This window comes from Chelonia mydas, chromosome 1 (genome assembly GCF_015237465.2).
Source record: "Chelonia mydas isolate rCheMyd1 chromosome 1, rCheMyd1.pri.v2, whole genome shotgun sequence".
NCBI classification, from domain to species: Eukaryota; Metazoa; Chordata; order Testudines; family Cheloniidae; genus Chelonia; species Chelonia mydas.
The window spans coordinates 247,421,774-247,443,550 of NC_057849.1; the positions used below are offsets into that span (position 1 = coordinate 247,421,774).

At 45.0% G+C, this 21,777-nt stretch overlaps 1 protein-coding gene across 14 annotated transcripts in view; it reads left to right on the forward strand.

Annotated features, from left to right (window-relative positions):
* TBXAS1 (thromboxane A synthase 1) overlaps nt 1–21,777 on the forward strand; it is a 323,500-nt gene that overhangs the window by 119,634 nt on the left and 182,089 nt on the right. Inside the window, exon 1 of one of the 14 annotated variants that reach the window (XM_043541668.1) lies at nt 10,917–10,940. The exons of the other annotated variants lie outside the window; for them this stretch is intronic. The gene's annotated coding sequence lies outside the window, so the exon portion shown is untranslated. Of the gene's footprint in view, nt 1–10,916; nt 10,941–21,777 lie in introns of those variants that run through there. 14 annotated transcript variants of the gene reach the window in all.

Sequence of the window (21,777 nt, forward strand, 5' to 3'; positions counted from 1 at the left end):
CCAACACCAACTAAATCATCCCAGCCAGGGCTTTGTCATGCCGGGCCTTAAAAACCTCTAAGGATAGAGATTCTACCACCTCCCTAGGTAACCCATTCCAGTGCTTCACCACCCTCCTAGTGAAATAGTGTTTCCTAATATCCAACCTAAACCTCCCCCACTGCAACTTGAGACCATTGCTCCTTGTTCTGTCATCTGCCACCGCTGAGAATAGCCGAGCTCCATCCTCTTTGGAACCCCCCTTCAGGTAGTTGAAGGCTGCTATCAAATCCCCCCCCACTCTTCTCTTCTGCAGACTAAATAAGCCCAGTTCCCTCAGCCTCTCCTCATAAGCCATGTGCCCCAGCCCTCTGATCAGTTCTGTTGCCCTCCTCTGGACTCTGTCCAATTTGTCCACATCCTTTCTGTAGTGAGGGGCCCAAAACTGGAAGCAATACTCCAGATGTGGCCTCACCAGTGCCAAATAGAGGGGAATAATCACTTCCCTCAACCTGCTGGCAATGCTCCTGCTAATGCAGTACAATATGCTGTTAGCCTTCTTGTAATCCCAGGTCCTTTTCTGGAGAACTGCTGCTTAGCCAGTCTGTCCCCAGCCTGTAGCAGTGCATGGGATTCTTCCGTCTTAAGTGCAGGACTCTGCATTTATCATTGTTGAACCTCATCAGATTTCTTTTGGCCCAATCCTCCAATTTGTCTAGGTCACTTTGGACCCTATCCCTACCCTCCAGCATATCTGCCTCTCCCCCCAGCTTAGTGTCATCTGCGAACTTGCTGAGGGTGCAATCCATCCCATCATCCAGATCATTAATAAAGATGCTGAACAAAACCAACCCCTGGGGCACTCCGCTTGAGACCGGCTGCCAACTAGACATCGAGCCGTTGATCACTACTCATTGAGCCCGACAGTCTATTCAGCTTTCTATCCACCTTATAGTCCATTCATCCAATCTATACTTTTTTAACTTGCTGGCAAGAATACTGTGGGAGACTGTATCAAAATCTTTGCTAAAGTCAAGATTTATCACATCCACTGCTTTCCCCATATCCACAGAGCCAGTTACCTCATCATAGAAGGCAATCAGGTTGGTCAGGCGTGACTTGCCCTTGATGAATCCATGTTGACTCTTCCTGATCACCTTCCTCTCCTTCAAGGGCTTCAAAATGGTTTTCTTGAGGACCTACTCCATGATTTTTCCAGGACTGAGGTGAGGCTGACCGGTCTGTAGTTCCCCAGGTTCTCCTTCTTCCCACTGTATTTGCCTTTTTCCAATTGTCTGGGACCTCCCCCAGTCACCACGAGTTTTCAAAGATAATGGTCAATGGCTCTGCAATCACATCAGCCAATTCCCTCAGCACCCTCGGATGCATTAGAGCTGGACCCAGGAACTTGTGCATGTCCAGCTTTTCTAAATAGTCCTTAACTTGTTCTTTCACCACTGAGGGCTGCTCACCTCCTCCCCATACTGTGTTGCCCAGGACAGCAGTGCAGGAGTTGACCTTGTCTGTGAAGACCGAGGCCAAAAAAGCATTGACTACTTCAGCTTTTTCCACATCATCTGTCGCTAGGTTGCCTCCCCCATTCATTAAAGGTCCCACACTTTCCCTGACCTTTTTCTTGTTGCTAACATACTTGTAGAAACCCTTCTTGTTACCCTTCACATCCCTTGCTAGCTGCTACTCCACTTGTGTTTTGGCCTTCCTGCTTACACCTCTGCATGCTTGAGCAATATTTTTATACTCCTCCCTAGTCATCTGTCCAAGGTTCTACTTCTTGTGGAAGCTTCCTTTTTGTGTTTAAGCTCACCGAATATTTCACTGTTAAGCCAAGCTGGTCACCTGCCTTATTTGCTATTCTTTCTGCACATCAGGATGGCTTGTTCCTGCGCCTTCAGTAAGGCTTCTTTAAAATACAGCCAGCTCTCTTGGACTCCTTTCCCCCTCATATTAGCCTCCCAGGGGATCCTGCCCATCATTTCCCTAAGGGAGTCAAAGTCTGCTTTTCTGAATTCCATGGTCCGTATTTTGCTACTCTCCTTTCTTCCTTTTGTGAGGATCCTGAACTCAACCATCTCATGGTCACTGCTGCCCAGGTTGCCACCCACTTCTACTTCCCCTACCAATATAAGATAGTCCACAGGGCTTTGTAGACTAGGCCAGGACTTAAAACTCACGCTCCGAATTGAATGGGAGGAGAATTCAATTCGCAGAGCAGTGGTGTAATATTGTGTCAGCCTTGTTGTCTGAGGTATTTGCTGTACCAATTGTATCCTTCTTGTGGCAGTCACATTCAACCCTAGGGAAAGTGTCTTGCAGAGATAAAACCAAGAGGTAATGATATCATGGCTGTCAGTGGCTAGATCCTCGACTGAGAGGAAATGATATAGTGTCCTGGCCGGTGAGAAATAGAAAAAGATGTTCATCACCACTGTGGCACTTTGGATTTGTCTGGGGTAGTAATGGACTGAGCATGACTCTGAGGCTTCATATTATTCCAAAGATCTGTAGTCTTGTGCCCTTAAACAATGGTGATGATAGAGCACTGGCATTAGTTCCTCAGTATGTTTTCCGCATTCTAATTAGTATCACATCTGTTTTTTCTAAGTTGATCTAGAGCTCTCTGGTTTTCACTCCTCTGCTTACCCATTCCTTCAGGCATTGGTGATGGCAGGGCAGTGTCAGTAGAACAATGAACTGGTAGCATATGAGTCACACTGTCTCCGAGTGGTCTCTTGTAGATGTTGGAGGATGAGAGAAAGCACTAAGCCTTGTTAGATTGCACATAAGATGATACATAGGTATATATCCTGTCTCTCTGGGGTCTGGCTGATAGGAATGAGTGGATCCAGCACACTGCTGTGCTGTTTACTCCTGCAAGGTCTTGTATAGGTATCTTCAGCTCTGTCTGACTAATGGTGCTGAAGGCTGCAGAGACATCTAGCACTAGCAGCACAGAGGTTTCTTTCCTATATGTGATGATTCTTGGGATATCCAGGACTGTGAGTCACCTTGTTACCAACTCCCTCCCCCCCCCTCCCCAATCTCCAGCATGAAGGAATCTTGCTTGCGCTTAACTGGTGTCAGCTCCCTGACACCACCAACCTATTAGCCACCTAAGCACTCTTCTCTGGGCTATGCCAGCCCTTACTTTGCCTTGCAGGTTAACAATAAGTGTGCCCCAGTCCCGGAGTCCCTTTCAAGCATTCCCCTGTAGTGTTCAGCCCCTTATCCACTGAATACTCACAGAAATACCAGGTCTGCTGTCTCCAAAGGAAGAATGTACACATCTGCTTGAATGACTGAACTCAGGATCAGCACCTTGCTTAGTATCACAGCACTGAGATACATTTACAGTGCAAACCAGAATAAGTTTATTAACAAAGATTCAAGAGTCAAGTGATAATGAGTGAGAATATTGGAAACAAATGGTTACATATCAAACAAAATCATAAAACGCTTTCTAGACACTACATTTAACTAATCGGTTAATCTCCTGTCTAAAGAAGTTTATCTTACCTCCATAGTCCTCTGCAGCATTTCAGCCAAGGTTGGCTGAGATCCTGTTTTCATGAATGTAAATGCACTGTCCATTTACTTTGTGGATGTAGAATAAGGCAGTGTTTTCTTTGCCTTCTGCTTAAAGCCTCAAAATTCATTATCTGTACCCAGAGTCAGTATAACCATCTTTGGTTTGTTTTTCCTGTTTGCAGCTGCCTTGTTGACTTCACATCTCTTCAATAACTTCAAATGTAAATGGTATCCATTAGGTTATCTTACAATGTTTACTTAACATCCCAACAGAGAGACAGGTGAACAAACACTTCTTGTGTGACAGAAGACCTGTTTCTCCATCTAAGAACATATTTTCAGTGTGTGTGTATATATATATATATAATTTTTTACATAGTATCTGTACATACATTTGACAACAATATTAAGGACCAGTGTGGTCTGGCTTTCACTTAAGATCTCACATGACATTCAATTAAATTCAGCAAAGACAAATGTAAGGTGCAACACTTAGGGAAAAAAAACCGAAATACATAAATATAGAATGTGGGATAACTCTCAGGAAGAACTTCCTAACTGTAGAACAGTAGGACAGTGGAACAGACCTCCTAGGAAGGTTGTGGAAGCTCCTTTGCTGGAGGTTTTCAAAAGGAGGCTGGATAGCCATCTGTCTTGGATGGTTTAGACACAACAAATCCTGCATCATGGCGAGGGCTTGACTAGATGACCCTTGTGGTCCCTTCTCAACCTATGATTCTATGATTTTTTGGTGAATCAGAATGCACCTTCCAGAATCAGGACATTCCTGAGACTCCCTTGCCAGTTGTCATTAAGAGGTTCTTGGGTCACACTGTACAAGGCCAAGAGAAGGTTGTTCAATAGCAGGACAGTTTCTGGGCTGTGTCCTAGAGAGAAACCTGATTTGTCAGGGATCCAGGAGATTGGCAGGGAATAAATGCTACTCTTGAAATCTTCCAGGAAAAGGAATCTTTGGGACACTTTTCAGAGTAGCAGCCGTGTTGGTCTGTATCCGCAAAAAGAAAAGGAGGACTTGTGGCACCTTAGAGACTAAAAAATTTATTTGAGCATAAGCTTTCGTGAGCTACAGCTCACTTCATCGGATGCAACTGTTACCATGCTTGATGTAAGTGGTCAATTAGTGGTTCTAGGAAAATGTTTGGGCCTCTTGTGGCTGCCTGTGTGTGTGTGTGTGTGTGTGTACGTGCACACACGTGTATTATTATGATCTACCCAATGCATGAAACTCCTTCCTCATTCCCACAGCTTCTTCTGTTTGAGTCTTACAGTTCTTGTGAATAAAGGTAACAAACGTTATGTGGCAGCTGTGCATGTATGACCAGAATCAAGGCATTTGACCTGATGGCCTTGGAGAAGATCTGGCATTTTGCTCTTTTCAGATTGAAAACAGCTTCCCAATAAGCATGAAGAGCAATGATATGTATTTTCACAGTGGTGAAGTGTGTTGAATACAGATCTTTGGAATGGAAGCCGTTATTCTCCCCTGCCCCCCTCCTAAGGTCACTTGAATAGTCTGAATGATACCATCACAACTGTTTTCTTTCGTATGTGAATTGGTTTCCTTGACAACAGGACGTCAAATCAACTTTTCAGCTTTAATCAAGTCAAAACAATATATCCCTTCCATTCCAAACGGCCTCAAGTCGTAGGGAATTGTTTCAAGCAAGGTTTTCTAGGTCACAATACCATTTTTTTTTTTTTTTGCTCCTGTGTGTAGAACCAAAGGAGAGGTGATGTCATTGTTCCTTTACAGAGAGAGACAATGCAAATAACCTCCAGCGGTGAATGTGTGATGTGAAACTCCTGTCTATTTTCATACAGGGAGGGTCCAGAATGGGCACGAAAGGGAAAACAAACTACTCTTGGGTTCAATACACAAGGAGAGATGCAATGTTCTAGTTCCATTGAAATGAATGGATTCATGCTGCCCACTTCAGTTTTCAAGAGCTAGGATCACCAAATAAAGTGGCTGTTCATGTGTGTATAACTCAGTTTTATCCTGAAATACCACCTACAAAGATGCTTATAATAAATTTGCTGATTTTTCATGCAAAAACAATGACAAACATTCTATTTAGAAATAACATTATTTATGTTGTTGTTCCCCTTCTTCTTACTAGCGAAATAGGATCTTGGTTTCTGTGGGATTTATTGTGTTCTGTAGCTTATTCCTCAGATGAACCCCCATTTTCTAAGTCTTCTACTTATTTTCCTTGCATCCAATTGTCCCATTTCAATTCAAGGATATGACTTCTGGTGGGAAAGAGGTGGCACGAAACTTCAGCCTTAGTGGATGAAGAGAAGTATGGGGAAAATATTACACAGAATCAGAAATGTGTCTAGAACAGTGGTTTTTCAAACGTTTTTTAGCTGAGCCCCCCCTTTGATTTTACAATTTTTGGTTGCGCCTCACCTCCCCCGCCCCCAACCCAGACAAAAAGAGGTGAGTCGGGATGGAGGTGGCGCTCCTTTTCAGAGTTCCACCCTCGGGGGCTGAGGTCTGAGCTACCTGGCATCGCCCCTTGCCCCCCTGAATGTTCCTTCTCGCCCACTCCCCTGGGGGGTGCACCCCAGAGTTTGAAAACCTCCGGTCTAGTAGAATGTTACCAGGTTTTTAGAGGCTATGACTTAATCCTATTTTACATATACGCTCCATGTGCATTTGATTGGACATCGTGATTGCATTATCATTATTTATATGGCACCATAGGTGCACATTGATGGTGCATAGTAGAAGAGCTGTGTCAAAATAAGTAATAGATTTCCTGTCCTGAAGAACATAGCATAGAGAATTACAGAAAAATACAGTACAATATTAGAATGACAGGCGGTAGATACAACTGGCATGAGTCACCTACTAGGGCTTGAACCTACAGTAAACTCCATGTGGGCACAAGGGTCCAGTCAGAATGAAGGACTTACCATGAAGGTTCTAAAGCATTTTTGCAGCAGAATGCACTGTAATTCGTGGTTGCAGTGTTCTTTCTTAATATGCCTCGAGCATGGAACAGCTCCCAGTTAGTGTAGGCCAACCCCAATTCCTTCTCCGTCAATAAAATTCTGAACACCTACCTGCTCTGTGAAGCCTAGCAACTATATATCCTTCTTTGCTCACACCCTTGTGTGCCATGACATTGTGAGCTCTTTGGGGCAGGGCTTTTGTTCTTTGTTTAGCACATTTTAGCTCGTTTTTAGGCTCCAGCTGAACACTTCTGGCTCTGTATAAAGAATCAAGAGCTTTAGCACCAATGATGTGATGTGCAACACAGTGTTGTTCATAATCCCGTTTTGTTGTTTGTTATAAACTTCTTATGAGCAAGTTATCCATCTTCAGCAAAGCAGCTGCAGCAAACTCTGCTGAGCCTAGGACATAAGCCTTCTGGTGTCAGCACAGTACTACAAAATGAGTTCCCAGGGTATGGAAGAAAGCTAGGGGTATCTGCATGGATACTAGAAGCAACTGGGTCGTATCTTTGATGTGAACGGAGCTACATTTTTTTATAAAACATAATTAGTTTATAATTAGTAACTTATACAAATTTTAATGAAATGTCCGGGAAGTAAAACAACAGGCTGGATGTTCTTAAGGAATTTACGGAAATACATGACATCTGATCTGTCTAAAAAAAGACATCATTCATATCTTGTCATTTAGGGGGCTGGATGGCTCAAAGAATTAGCAGTAGAATATCGAGTCAGTCAGTAAGCTGAAATGTGGCTAAGGCTGCATATGATTGTACTTTATACAGCCAGCTAAGAGCTTTTCAGCAGTCTAAGCAGAATGAATTAATACTTTCTTAGTGGCTGTCCACACCAAACATGCCATTGCAAATGGCACTAGTTGACTTTGTTAGCCATTTTTGTAGGTAAACCAAGGATCAAATTGTTGTAGACACTGAACTCTCATTCCAGCTTGTGGTCCCTCTGCATCAGGGATGAGGTACGCTGGTGACTTATTGTGATGAAGGCTTGTGTGGCTATTGCTTATGCTATACCTATTCTGTGGATAAACAGGGGATATATGTTTTCAGGGCTGTCGATCTGGAACTGTGCACAGAAATTATCCTTCCCTCCCCTTCCCCAGAATACCACAATAAAATTTTGGTCCCAGTCAAGTCAATAAGGCCAAGATTTCACCCCCAGTGAACAGTTTTTAGACCTCATCATGTAGTTAGTTTACCCACAGAAATAGTGTATTTATTGTCATTTAATTTTACAAGATTATTTTTATACCTGTTTCTCTGACAATGCCTTATTCTTCCTCATCTGGAAAGGGTAATCCCGAAGTAGGTGTTTCATCATTATTTCTGATAATCAATGCAAAAAAATCACAATTTTCTGAAATAACCTTATCTTGTGTAATTTTTTTCTCCTTTTCTGCTGGTGGTTTTAATGGACTCCATGTAGGCCTCCTATTATTTTTTAAACAAGTCATTTTCCATATTTCATCTAGAGAAAGACATGCCTGGGCAGGAATGGAGAGGGGGGAAAAATCAGTCTTTCTATTTTTGATATACAGCCTTCTTAATCTCTGGTTCACATTTTCCCTGTTAAGGTTTGTTTTGTTAGTCTCCCTTGGGTTGGATTTCCATGTTTTAAAAAGGATTATATGCTTTTTGGCCTGAATAAAATCTTTTACCATTCTGTCGCTTTTTTGCTCTGTTTTGTTGCTTCTGTCTCGCATTGTGATAAGATCCTTTGACTCTACAGGTATGTACACTACACGCTCTGTGGCAGGACTGCAGTGTAGACACTACAGCGGCAGAAGGGGCTCTTTCATCTCTAGAGTAAATACACCCACCCAAGAGGTAGTAAATCAGGTTGATTGAAGAATTCTTCTGTTGACCTAGCTGCACCTACAGTGTGGGTTGGGTCAACCTAATTACATCGCACAGGGTGTGAAATTTGTCATAACCCTGAGCAATGTAGCTAGGTCGACCTGAGTTGTAGGTGTAGACCAAGCCTATGGTGTTCTTAATCAGTCCTAGACCTACTTCTGTGGATTGCAAAGATCTAACTTTTCCCTTTAGACAGTTACTAACTTTGGGTCCTATTCAGCAAAGTACTTGAAGACGTGTCTAACCTGAAGCACCTGAGTAGTTCCACTAAAGTCAATGGGGCAACTCACATGCTTTGAGTTAGGCATATGCTTTAAGTATCTGGCTGAATCAGCGTCATCAAAGGGACAACTTAACAATTGCTTTTCTATCTGAAAAATGTGTAACTCCTACAGCTACAAGTAAACACCTAGTGCAACTGAAAGAAATTGATAGGATGAAAAATATATTTCTCTTTTTCCCCCAGTTGACAATACTTTGTGCATAGACAGCTTGACTGTTGCCCTTTGTAGTCTGTTAGCCAATTTCTTCTATGGTTAAAAAAGATCCTTACAAATATCATCCAAGCAACAGAAAAACATCAATAATTTATCTTTTCTATGTTGAAAACAATATAAACTTTCAGGACCTGACTATGTAAAGAAGCTTTATCAGAAACTGGAATTTGTTAAAATCAGTCAGTTAAAAAAATCAATATAACATTATGCCTTTCCATTTTTAAATAACAATATTCCAGCCTAAAAAGTTTGATGTCACAGAACAATGCTACCTTGTGGTATGACTCCCTACACAGACCCAGGATATCAAAGTTAATTAGATTCAATCATTGCTACTTTTAATGGCTTAATCAAACTATTCCTGAAACAACTTTTATGACTTGTTCATAGCTCTCAGGTGCAAATGCAAAACTCATCTCCACACAGCAACCTATCCCTCTGCAAAAACCCAGATAGCCTTCTCCTCCATTGCAAACGTTGTGCTAATTTTCTTGTAAAGGGCTCAAATACCAAAGTGATTGGAGTGGTATATAAAACCTGGGTTGAAGATAAGCTGATCCTTTAAATTTATCAACTGCCTCTTTTGGTCGTGACGTGACATGTGCCAGTGGGGAGAGATGAGTTGCTCTTGAGTGGCTCCTTTCCTTTCTTTGTGGGAGGTTTTCAGAGGGCAACTTTGTGCAGTTGCTCGTATTCCATGAACACTCTCTATGGTGGGGTAGTGATGGTTCTTGGGTTATCCACCAATGTGAGTCACCTTGTTTCCTCCTGCCTCTAGTGAGAGGAAGCCTTGCCCATGGTGGCTGGAAGTTAGCCCCCTAAAGCCACCCGCCTGTTAGCCAAGCTCTCTCCTCCGGGGTAGGCCAGTCCTGTCTTTGCCTTGCAGGTTAGCAATAGGTAAGCTCTAGTTGCAAGTCCCTTTGCAGTGTGCTCTGTGATACCCAGCCCCTGACACTGGCTACTCACAGATAGGGTGACCAGATAGTAACTGTGGAAAAACGCGACAGGGTGGGGGATAATAGGCGCCTACATAAGAAAAAGTCCCCAAAAATGGGACATCTGGTCACCCTACTCACAGAAATCCCAGCTCTTGTGCATCTAAAGAAGCAGTGTACCGCAGTTTACTAGTTCTACATTAAACCACCGCTCCCGTACAACAAACAGCACTTGTAACAAAACAAAAGAAGGTTTATTTAAGGAAGACTAGAGATTCAATTAGAAACAAGATAGAGTGATGGAAACAAATGGTTACAGTACAATACAAAATCATAAAATGCAAACTAGGGCCTACACATATTAGTTACCTTTCCTATTTAATAAAGTAGGTTTTCCCCCCCAAAGTTCAGTCTGTTCAGTCTGGCTGGTTTACAGAAACCTTGATCCAAATGTTCATGAAAACACCCCTTCCCCCACTCCACAATATATTGCCTCAGCAAATGATCCAGAGTGCCTGTCCCTCCTCTATGTTATACTGAAACAGTCTTGTTTTTGTTCAAAGACAGGGTGATCCCCGGTCTGTTGTAATGTTCCTTTTTACTTCCAAGTGGCTTCGATTGTTTGCAGTTGTCTCCAATGGTTTTTCATTGATAGTATTGGGATGGAGCAAGGCTAGACAACTGAGCCTTGCATCGCATAACCAGCAAGGGTGACAAGTCCCTCCTGCTTCAATGGGCCATCCCCGAGACATTAGCCCCTGGAAACTAACTTTTACTCTAAGACCTGTGACAGGGTCGGGCCAGATGGCTACAGGAGAGTGATAGAAGGCAGATATATTAGCCCCAGGTTAAGCTGGTCCCTTTTCCCTGGGTAAGGTAACAGGGGCAGTTCCAGAACAATCAGGAATTTGCTGGAACCAATTAAGGCAGACAGGTTAATTAGGACACCTGGAGCCAATTAAGAAGCTGCTAGAATCAATTAAGGCAGGCTAATCAGGGCATCTGGTTTAAAAAGGACCTCACTTCAGTCAGTGAGGGGCGCGCAAGGAGCTGGAGCGAGAGGGCGTGGTGCTGGAGGACTGAATAGTACAAACGCTATCTGCCATCAGGAAGAAGGTCCTGTGGTGAGGATACAGAAGGTGTTGGGAGCAGGGCCGGCTCCAGGCACCAGCTTTCCAAGCAGGTGCTTAGGGTGGCAATTAGAATGGGGCAGCAGTCCACGTCCCGTGGTGGCAATTTGGCAGCAGCTCCGCTGCTGTTGTGGTGGCGGCAATTCGGCGGCGACTGCTTGGGGCGGCAAAATTGGTAGAGCCGCCCCTGGTTGGGAGGAGGCCGTGGGGAAGTAGCCCAGGGAGCTGTAGCTGTCACACAGGTGTTATGCAAAACACTATAGACATCTGTGATCCACAGGGCCCTGGGCTGGAACCCGGAGTAGAGGGTGGTCCCGGGTTCCCCCATCCCCCCAACTCCCTATTGGATACAGGAGGAGTTGACCTGGACTGTGGGTCCTACCAGAGGGGAAGGTCCCTGGCCTGTCCCCCACCCACTAGGTGGATCAGCAGAGACTGAGGGGATTGTTCTCCTTCCTTTTCCCCATGCTGGCCAGTGATGAGGTTAGCTGAGTGAACGGCAGGTCTGAGCCACTAGCAAAAGTGGCCAAACTGAGGGCTGCTGTGAATCTCTGAGGCAAGCAAATCCGCCAATAAGTGCAGGAACCCACCAAGGCAGAGGAGGAACTTTGTCACAGACCTTAAAGCATACTTTCAATATAGCTATGTTTTTCCTTAAATATTACCTGTAGATGAATCTCACAATGATTGAGTCTTGATAAGAGATGAGCTTTCTGTAGATACTTTACAATACATGTTATCCCTTCTGGATAAATATCCTTCCAGACATGTGTTTGGTATAATGAGTTTGTCAGGCCTGACATGAGAGTTGTTTGCAAAGGACAGGGGACCCTTTGCCAAGGGGCCTCTGTGTCAGAGGAGTACAATGGGTTTTTTGTCCTGTCTTCCCTCTTATTCAATATGTATTTCAGAGCTCTGGGAGAGCTACTAAACTGATGACACAAGGCCTAATTTTCCACTGCCTTGCATCTGATGCAGTCTTTTGCACCTGTGCAAAGTGAGTATAAAATGCTACCAAATCCAAATGATAGCATTGTGCACTCACTTTGCAAAGGTGTGAATGGATATGCAAGGTGCAAGATCATGGAGAACAGGGCCTGGGGTCTGTGGTGTCTGCAGAATGCTCTTGATGCCCATCTCTACATTTCTGTCTTCTGTGGCCTGTCTCTTGCTGCAGCACCAGTGACTTAGTATTTGCAGACGATCGGGGGCTGGCTGACTAGGTCATGACTGAGGTGTATGTAATACTGTTAGTTTGAGGGAAGCACCCAGGAGAGTTGGTGAGAATTGTACCAGTGCCCTTGACTGAGGGAGTGAGGCTGCAATTTGCAACATAGGTTAGCAGTTTAGGAACCTAGCTAGATCTGGGATGCTCAGGTAGCAGCTGTGGCCAGGAATACTTTTCTTACCATCTGTACATTGTGAGAGATTCGCTTGGCTATGTGGTTCCATGTCTTTATTGCCACAAGGCTAGACTGCTGAGACTGCTTGTTCAGTGGAGTGTCACGCCTAGAGCACCTATAATGCCAATCAGTGCTCCATGGTCTGCGCTGGCTGCCTGTGCATTATTTCAGATGATGCTTTTGACTTATAAGACCCTCAGTGATTTGGATTCTGGTTACCTGAGAAAATTGCCTCTTCTCATTGGGTCGTACCACTGCAGTTGCAAGCAGCAGGTCCGTTCAAGCTGGAGACTTCATAGTTTAAATGACACAGATTCCCAGGAGGGCATTTTCTAAAAGGGGCCCTCAAATCTGCAGTTTGATCCACCAAAGACTGAATTTGTTAATTTTCTTAACAAGCTGTAAGTCCATCTTTTCTCTTTGAGCCTTTGGGGAGGAAGCACTGAGGGTTTTTAGATGGTTACAGTGTATGGTGGTGATGATGATTTTAGCAGGCAAGTGCTATATGAGTTGTAAGGCACTTCATTATGTAGATCTGTGTTACTGACATGGTATGTTTTAATTGCTTTTATACTCTAGCACCCAGAGACATTGATGGAAACTTTATTATAAATCCAGGTAAGGTACATACAGTGTGTAATGAATTATATAAATGTACACAGAGTGAATATCAGTGATCTCGAACCTTTCCAAATGTGTTTTTTGTTATGAATGGAAAATGTGTTTCCCTTAGCTGTGCACAGCAGCAGTTTTCAAATGAGGTGCTTGAATCATCCCCTTCACTATAGGGATGAGGTAGAGGCACTGCGTCCCCTACCGCTTCCCCCTTTTTCCTCTGCGGCTGCAAGAGCAGCTCTGCTAGGAGTTGGCTGTGGTTTGAGCTGCTGTTGTCCCATCCCTGCTCCCGCTGCTCACCAGCTCCCCCACTGGCTGTCTGCTGCATCACAGATAGGGAGGTTGCACTATGAGCCTAGGGAAACACCCAGCAAAGGATGCCCCCACAAACAGCCAACCAGGAGAGGGGGGCAGGGAAAGAGGAGAGAATCTGATGGGTCAGATGATCACAATGGTCCCTTCTGGCCTTGGATTCTATAAACCTATGAGAACCCACAACCAGTTACTGCTCCCCCTGATTCTCTACCCCAGCCCCAGTACAGTTTAGCGCATGCTCCAGCCATTCCCCATCTCTGACACATTCCTTGTGCCAGTGGCTTTGGAGGGAAAGTACAGGAATTAGCTATGCCAACTTCAAGCATGCGGGGGGTGGGGAGTGCTTGCCTGTGGGTGGTTCTGCTCCCTTAGTGCCACCTGGGTGCCATGAAGGGAACAGAACAGTGCTGAGAATCCACCCCTAAGGATTGACTGTGGTCTCTTAACCTTTGGGAAATAACATGTTCCACTCTGAGGGTGAAAAAGCTGCATGCCATTGCTGGATGCATAGTATTTAGGAGAGGAGCTTTCCTTTTGTGCATGTAACACTTTCCCGTTTGTGCCATCGGTCTCAAAAGGTTACACGCTCTTGCATCAACAACCTTGCCATGGTGCGGGCTGTTCTTCATGTTTCTGTTTCTTACAGTGAAAAAAATTGCTTCCCTAGCATCTGCTCTCACTTTGTGTTTTATCCTCTTCAATTTTTATTCCTGCGCTCAGTTTTTATCCATGTTTTTTAATGCCATCCCAAGGTTTTTATACACTTCAATAAATCGCTTCATTGCTTTTGTATTGTTTTGTCATATATAGGTTAATTTTTTCCTCTACCTTATTCGTCCTGGGATCAATTTTATTCCACTACATTTTATTTAGTAGGAAGGGGGAAAGAACATCTCCTTTTTCTTTGTGGGTTTGAGACCATCTTCAAGATTACCCCATTTCTGCAGCTCACTACCTCTCTTCTCACCCCTCCAAATCAACAGTTCTACATTATGGCAAACATCCCTCTAAGGGCTGGGTGCAGTTTGGCCTGGGACAAGGCAAAAACATTCCAGGCATTGGATCAGATGGTTGGTGCCTGCATGGCTGTGTGCACTGCTATTGTAATTCTCTGAGCTTGGCTGGTTTGAGAAGTGAGGAATGAACTGTGAGCTGCCATCACTGAGGCAGGTTGGCCTTTGAATAGGCCACAAGGCATTTAACTATAGTGCTTTAAATTCACATACTACTTTATACCAGTATAACTTCCCTATCTAAACCAGCCCAGAAGATAATGGACCAGATCCTCAGCTGGTGCAAATTGGCGTAGCTCTGTTGAAGTCAAAATATTGGGCCAGATGTTCAGAGTGGGTAATCTAATCTGTGAGCCTCATGGTCTCTCTCATACTCAATCATTGCTCCCCAGGAAAAACATTGGTATATGTGTATCCATGTAAGCCTTTTGGTAGCCTTCATGACTCCTCACCCCACCATCATGCCAAGTGTGCAGAGCTGTTGAATGTATTTCACAACCTCTTAGCTTCTCCTCTTGATTGAACCACTGTGCACATGATCTGCCTGTGGATTTTTAAGGAGGGTCATTCAGATGATTCATTCCAGTCCCCGGACCCAATATCTTCATGCTGCTCCTACCCACTTCCAGTTGTAGAAGAAGTGGAACCCAGCTGATTGTGCTGATGTCTAGCGCTACAAAACTGTACTGTCAGGTTCAAGCTGTCTGTGTAATTGCAAAGTCCCTATCAGCTGAGGAGATCCCAAGTGAGATCAGCATGACGGATAATTGCCTGTGTCTGAAAAATGACACCTCCTCCTGCTTTGTCTCCCTGTGCCATTGTAACCCATGCCCAGACCAGAAAATGAGGTAGCACAGGGAGCAGCGGCACAGGCAAACCCTCCCAAACCCCGTGGGTACAAACTTGGTACAGCTAGCCCACGTTGCTGCTTGTCGCTGTCCTGGTGACACTGCTATTTTTAGCGCGCTAGTGTATGTCTGAGGGAGCTGGGGAATATCACTCCTAGCGCCTTGCATAGACATACCCCCAGATATGATTTTTCCCCCATTCAGTTTTTCATCTCCCCTGTTTATGGTAGCATTGCTCCATTCTCCTGGCTAGTGCCTAGCGGTTATCAAAGGGAGACAGGCGCTGTGGCTGTGTTTTATCATGCCATTGTCTTTTTTCCCCTGTGAATTTGGGGTGGGTTTTCTTGGTATTACTTTTGCTTTCTGCCTCTTCTAAGCATTTATAACCCTTTTATTTTCTGTCTTTGATCCTTCTTGATAGATCAGTATATTTACTTCAGTGACTCTTTGTTCATCATCCGGTTGTTGAGTTTTTGTATAGACACAGTGGGCCAAATGAAATTCTGGTGTCATTCCATTGTCTTCAGTGGAGTTCTGTCAGGGAAGAACTTGTCCCAGTACTTTTTTCTCATATATTTAAAAGGAATCTGGAACATTTTCCATAGGTTTTTAAAATCAGTCTTTTTCTCACTCTTTAGAGCAGGGGTGGGCAAACTTGTTGGCCTGAGGGCCACATCGGGGTTCCAAAACTGTATGGAGGGCCAGGTAGGGAAGGCTGTACCTCCACAAACAGCCTGGCCCCTGCCCCCTATCCGCCCCCTCCCACTTCCTGCCCCCTGACTGACCCCCTCAGAACCCTCCACCCATCCAACCCTCCCTGCTCCTTGTCCCCTGACCGCCCCCTCCTGGGACCCCTCACCCCTAACCACCCCCGACCCCACCCCCTATCCAACCCTCCCTGCTCCCTGTCCCCTGACTTCCCTGACCCCTATCCACCCTCCCACCCCCTGACAGGCTCCCCGGGACTCCCACACCTATCCAACCTCCCCTGTTCCCTGACTGCCCCCCGGACCCTCCTGCCCTTTGTCCAACCCCCCTGTTCCCCGCCCCCTTAACAGGACTGGCAGCCGCGCCGCCCGGCCAGAGCCAGCCACACCACCACACTGCCTGGCAGGAGTTCACAGCCCCACCATCCAGAGCGGGGGCGGCACGGTGAGCTGAGGCTGCAGGGGCAGGGGACAGCAGGGGAGGGGCTAGCCTCCCTAACCGGGAGCTCAAGGGCCGGGCAGGATGGGCCCGCAGGCCGTAGTTTGCCCACCTCTGGTTTAGAGGAACATCTTGGAAGCTCAAAAAGGCAACTGTTGCCTGATAGAAATGTTCTCCCTGTGACATCCAACGTGTGTGTGTGTGTGTGTGCACGCGCGCAGGAGAGGGGAGTTCCCTGAGTTCTGGGCTACTGGAATTTTAGGTGTGTAGTCCCTCTGCCATTTGGTAGGCGGTACGAATAGCTCACATAGGAGCTAGATAAGCAGCGACTGGGAAAATTAATGAAGTACGTTTGTCTGGCAACACGGAGCAGGGAGTCTGTCAGCAGGCTTCAGAAAGGAGACTGACTCCAGAACTCCATTATTCTGACTAACTCAGGTGCCTTAGACATGGACCCCACCGGATGGGCCTGGGCCCAGGAAAAGGGGAAGTAATTCCTGGGCCAAGAGACTCTCAATCATGCTTGAGTGACAAAAATGCAGGCCCAGGATAGCTTGAACATGGCTGGGTCTGCCCAGACACATGCGCTGAGCCAGGATAGGCAGTATTCTAAGGAAGAGAGTTAGCTGCAGGGAGTCAGCTCCAGCAGCTCTAGGAGATGCAGCATCTCTGTTGCCATCCAAGGGAAGGAGAGAATGTATACAAAGAACCCATAGCTGATTGGTCCAGGGGAAGGTGGGTGTCACAGAGCCACTGATGGAGGAGAATGAGTGGACTTCACCACCCTCTAGGACCCAGGGATGCCCCAGGATGAGGGTATATATGTAAATTTATTATAAAATTAGTGATGACCCATGGCTTTGGGCTCAAGTTATTGTTTTATGGTAAGTATGAGGGAGGGCAGGCAAGTGCGTGTGTGTGTTGTGCTGGGAGATGTTTGTGTTGATTTGTGTGGGTGGCAAATGAAGGGGGTGAGCTAAGGTGAGGGGCTCTGTATGTTTGGGGTTATTGCATGTTCTGGTTGTTTTGTGGGTGCTTTTGAAGAACTTGGGCAGTTAGGCCAAGTAATCCACGTGTGCAGTCTCTCTCCTACAACCAATGAAATTGTTGCATGTAGATTAGCTGTAGAGTAAGGGTGGTGATTGGTTGAATTACCTCTGAGATCTAGAACTTTTGGCATAGCATAGCTACATATCTTGCTACTGTATGAGTGTAATTCATAAAGTCAAAATGGCTGAGAACTTAAAAATTAGACAATAACAGGCTGCAATTCCAGTGATGTTTGAACGTAGTGATATTTTAAACAAAAAAAAAGCCCACAAACATGTTTGTAGCTGTTTCCATTGCTTCACACTGACTCAACACACGTAATAGGCTTCCAGTGACACACAGACAGGTAACAATCCTGGAATCTTATTCTATAGATTGTAAAGAAAATAGAGCAATGAAGCATTCTCTTACAAATGATATACAGTGTGATGAGGTGTACCAACCCCACACTGAGCTAACGAGGGTTAATGAGCTGCTGCGGGCCCACTCAATCCCACCCTGCTGTGCCTTCACTGGCTGTCTGGTAATGAAGAGATAGTTAAAAAGGGAGGTAAGGACAGCCCAGTTCCTGGCTGACCAGGGTAGAGAGCAGATCTTCTATCCTTTGCTCCTTGAGGGAAAGGACTAGCCCAGGATCTCTGCAGAGACTGCAGAGTACCAGAGCCCCATCAGAGGAAGGTAGGCCTGTCTCAGGACTGCTGAGTTTGTTTTGGGACCATTTTTCTTTGCTTGTTTATAAAAGGAGTATTGGCCCAGGTTGGGCTGCCTGGGAGGGACCTGAAGGGGGCCTACAAAGATAGTTTCAGGGAACCTCTGCCTTAAATGGGTGTGGGAAGCTGCCTCAAACTGTGTGAACTTCTTGTACCATACTCCAACCTTCCCTGTGGTCTGTCTGAGACCCTAAAGAGCACGCGGTCACACAAAGAATTACACTGAAGCAGTACATTCTATGAAAAAATAGGTCACTCTCAACAGTGCTCCTTCAAACATTACTTTTCCAAACCTACCTTATGTTTTCTTTTGACAGTACATAAAATTACTTAGGGCAACCCCTCAAGTGATCTAAACTGGTGTATGTCTACTGATTTCAGGGAAGCTATTGGTTGAGACTTTGGCCCCCTGTAGTTAGCAACTCCCATATCTAACCAAATCCTTGCAGATTTGGAAGTTTTGGTTTTCAGCACTATTCAGTTCTCTTTTCTAGATTAACACATAGTCTCTCTTATTAAGAAACTAGTGACTCAACTATTTGGTGTTATGCATTGGTAAAACCAGATATTCCTGGCAGTCATTGTTTCGTTGTGCCATTGTTAGCTTATCGTTTCTGTTTCTGTCATGCTTTTTGTCAAAGATTTTACCCATTGTTATTAGTGAGGATGTGACCGCTCATACGTAATCTTGCAATCTTTTCATTCTCTTCTATCAGACACACACAGCTGAATTTCAGTTTCCTTTGTCTTCTGTCTGATGCATTGGAGAGACTCTTTCATAGTTGTGTGTTTTTGTTTGTTTTCTTTTATATAGGGCTTTAAAGTGCAGCACAACACAGATTGGATTGATTCAATACAATTTCCTGGAACCATATACTGCAGCTTTTTATTATTAAAAATATTATTTTTAGCTTTTACAATTTCTCTGAGATAGAAATGTTCTTAATGGTTTTTCTTCTGGGTCTGTGTTGTAGCCCTGCTTTCTTAATGTACCCACATGGTCGAACATTAGCCACTTCTCTAGATAATTTAATCATGTATGCATCTAACATTTTCATTATAAAGAGTTCTGCTAGTGGTTTCATGATGAATGATTATCTAAACTATTAGGATATGACTCTTATTTGGCTTGGTGCATGTTTAATAATGCATTAACAAAACTAAATGATTGTTTATGCATGTGTGTGTATGTATAATATAAATACATAAGAAAAATATACATTATCATAGCCATTAAGGATTTTTAGAAACTGCATTTTTCCTGTGATTCATTTTGTATCCTGTGGGATCCAGATTGTTCCCAGGAACATGGTACGTGCTTGGTATACTATTTCTACCTTGAGATATATATATATTAGAGTTGAGAAAAAGAAAGTGAGCCCTGAGAGTGTTGTGGCATTGAGGACATAGGGGGTGGGAATTGCAGGAATCTAATTAGAAGAACACATCTAAAGGGAATGGATAATCTAAGGCAAAAAAGAAAAAAAGCATCTTTGTTGTTCCTCTTACATCTTGAGAGATCTACATAGGGGGCGAAATCCTGATTCCATTGAAGTTAATGGCAAAACTCCCATTCATTTCAGTGTGACCAAGAGTCCACCTCGAAGATATACACTGGGGAATTACTCATGTGAATAGGATAACTCACCTGAGTGACGTTTTACAAACTCAGGCCCTAGATCTGTATATTATAGGTGGAGCTAGAAGTGTGGCCTATAGTTAAGGTTGTCTGTTATAAGACCCTGCGTTCAGCTGCTTATATCTAAATGTCTTCAGAATAGTAACCATGATAGAGTCATATTTTTTATTTAACAAAACAGGATATGTGTATTTTCTTTGGTATTGACTTCAGCCCTACATGCTTACTCCACTGAAATAACAAATAACGTGGTTACATCCCATGCATTGTTGTTATGTTTCTAATGATTAAAATAGTCTAATGATGAAAAATAGACAGAAGTGGTCCAGAAGTTCACAGTGCTACACCAACATAGCATAAGCAAAGGCAAACAAAACTTCTGTGTATAAAATTGATGATGGTGTGAGCTGTACTATAAATTGTCTCATTGTTTTGAGTTAATATCAATGCATAACAAGAAAGTAGGTGAGTGAAAGGAAGATATGTATTTGTTACTCCCAGATACAGTAAAAGTAAAATGTTGCACTGCCCACCTTTGCTGATAATTTACATGTTTCAGATGAGCTGTCTCCAAAGCAATGGAAGATCTACGCCAAGATTTAAAAAAAACTAGTGATTTTTGAGTACCTCATTTTTGGATGCTTATTTTAAAACACTTTAAAGGGGGCCCACTTTTCAGAGGGTGGGTGCTCAGAATTTTCTGAAAACCATGCCACTTTATGGTATATCAAGTTAGGCACCCCAAAACTGAGGTGCTCAAAATCACTAGTCACTTTTGGAAGGGTTGGCCATGATTAAGGCTACATTTTAGTAACGAGTATTTTTAGTAAAAGTCATGGGCAGGTCACAGACAGTAAACAAAAATTCATGGCCCATGACCTGTCCATGACTTTTACTATATACCACTAACTAAAACTTGGGCCGGGGGTGCTCGAGGGGAGTCGGGGGTGGGCCGGTGGTGCTGGGGGTGTGTGTGGCCCAGGACCCCTGCTGGTGCTGGGGGGCAGCGATGTGCGACCCGGGATCCGTACTGGGGCGGGACGTCAGGAGGCGGGGTGCGACTCAGGACCTGTGCTGGGCAGAGGGGTGGCAGTACGTGGTCCGGGACCCCTGCTGGTGCTGGGGAGGGGGGGGGCGGGTGCACAGCAGCTTGCGACCCTGGGACCCATAGTGGGGAGGGGGGCAGCGGTGCACAGCCCAGGACCCCTGCTGGTGCTGGCGGGGTGGGGGGGGGCCCGCAGGCCAGAGCGTGCGTCTCAGGACCGCTGCTGGTGCTCCGGGGGGGGGGGGGGGGGGGCGGGGAGGAGGAGGAGGGTTGGTGGGGCTGACAGGTTCCTTACCTGGCTCCAGCTGGCATGTTCCTGAAGCTCCTAGGAGGAGGGGCAGCCAGGGGGGCTCTGCGTGCTTCTCCCGCCACAAGCGCCTGCTCTGCAGCTTCCATTGGCTAGGAACCACAGACGATGGGAACTGCCGGGCGGCGGGGGGGGGGTGGTGCCTCCCTCTGGCCCCTCCACCAAGGAGCTGCAAGGGACATGCTGGTGGGAGCCAGGGAGCCCCCCCCCCCACGCCAGGTAAGCGCCGCCTCACACCCCAACCTCTGCCCCAGCTCTGAGCCCCCTCCCACACACCCAAACTATTACTGCTGCTGCTGGCCCAGGGGCTGCCCAGCTTGGGCAGCCCCTGAGTCAGTACCAGCCTCAGCAGAAGTTCGGAGGTCACGGAAAGTCACAGAAGCCATGACCTCCATGACAGGCATGCAGCCTAAGCCATGATATATACAGTGGCACATGTGATTGTGTATAATAGTTCTAGAAATCACATGAGTTACTGATAGCTTTTATTATCCCTTGGTATTTTGTCTTGGTAAAACAATAACAAATGACCAGATGTGCATTTCTGCACTGTGAGGCAGACGGCAAAAGCTACATGAGCATTTCCTATATAATCTGACATCATGAAGTGTTATTTTATTTTAATGATGGGAATGTAACTATTTATTACGCTCATGGTTTTATTATATTCCACCTGTTTGCATACGTTTGGTATATATTTCCATGACAGAGCATTACCTACTGCTATTTGAATCTTCTGA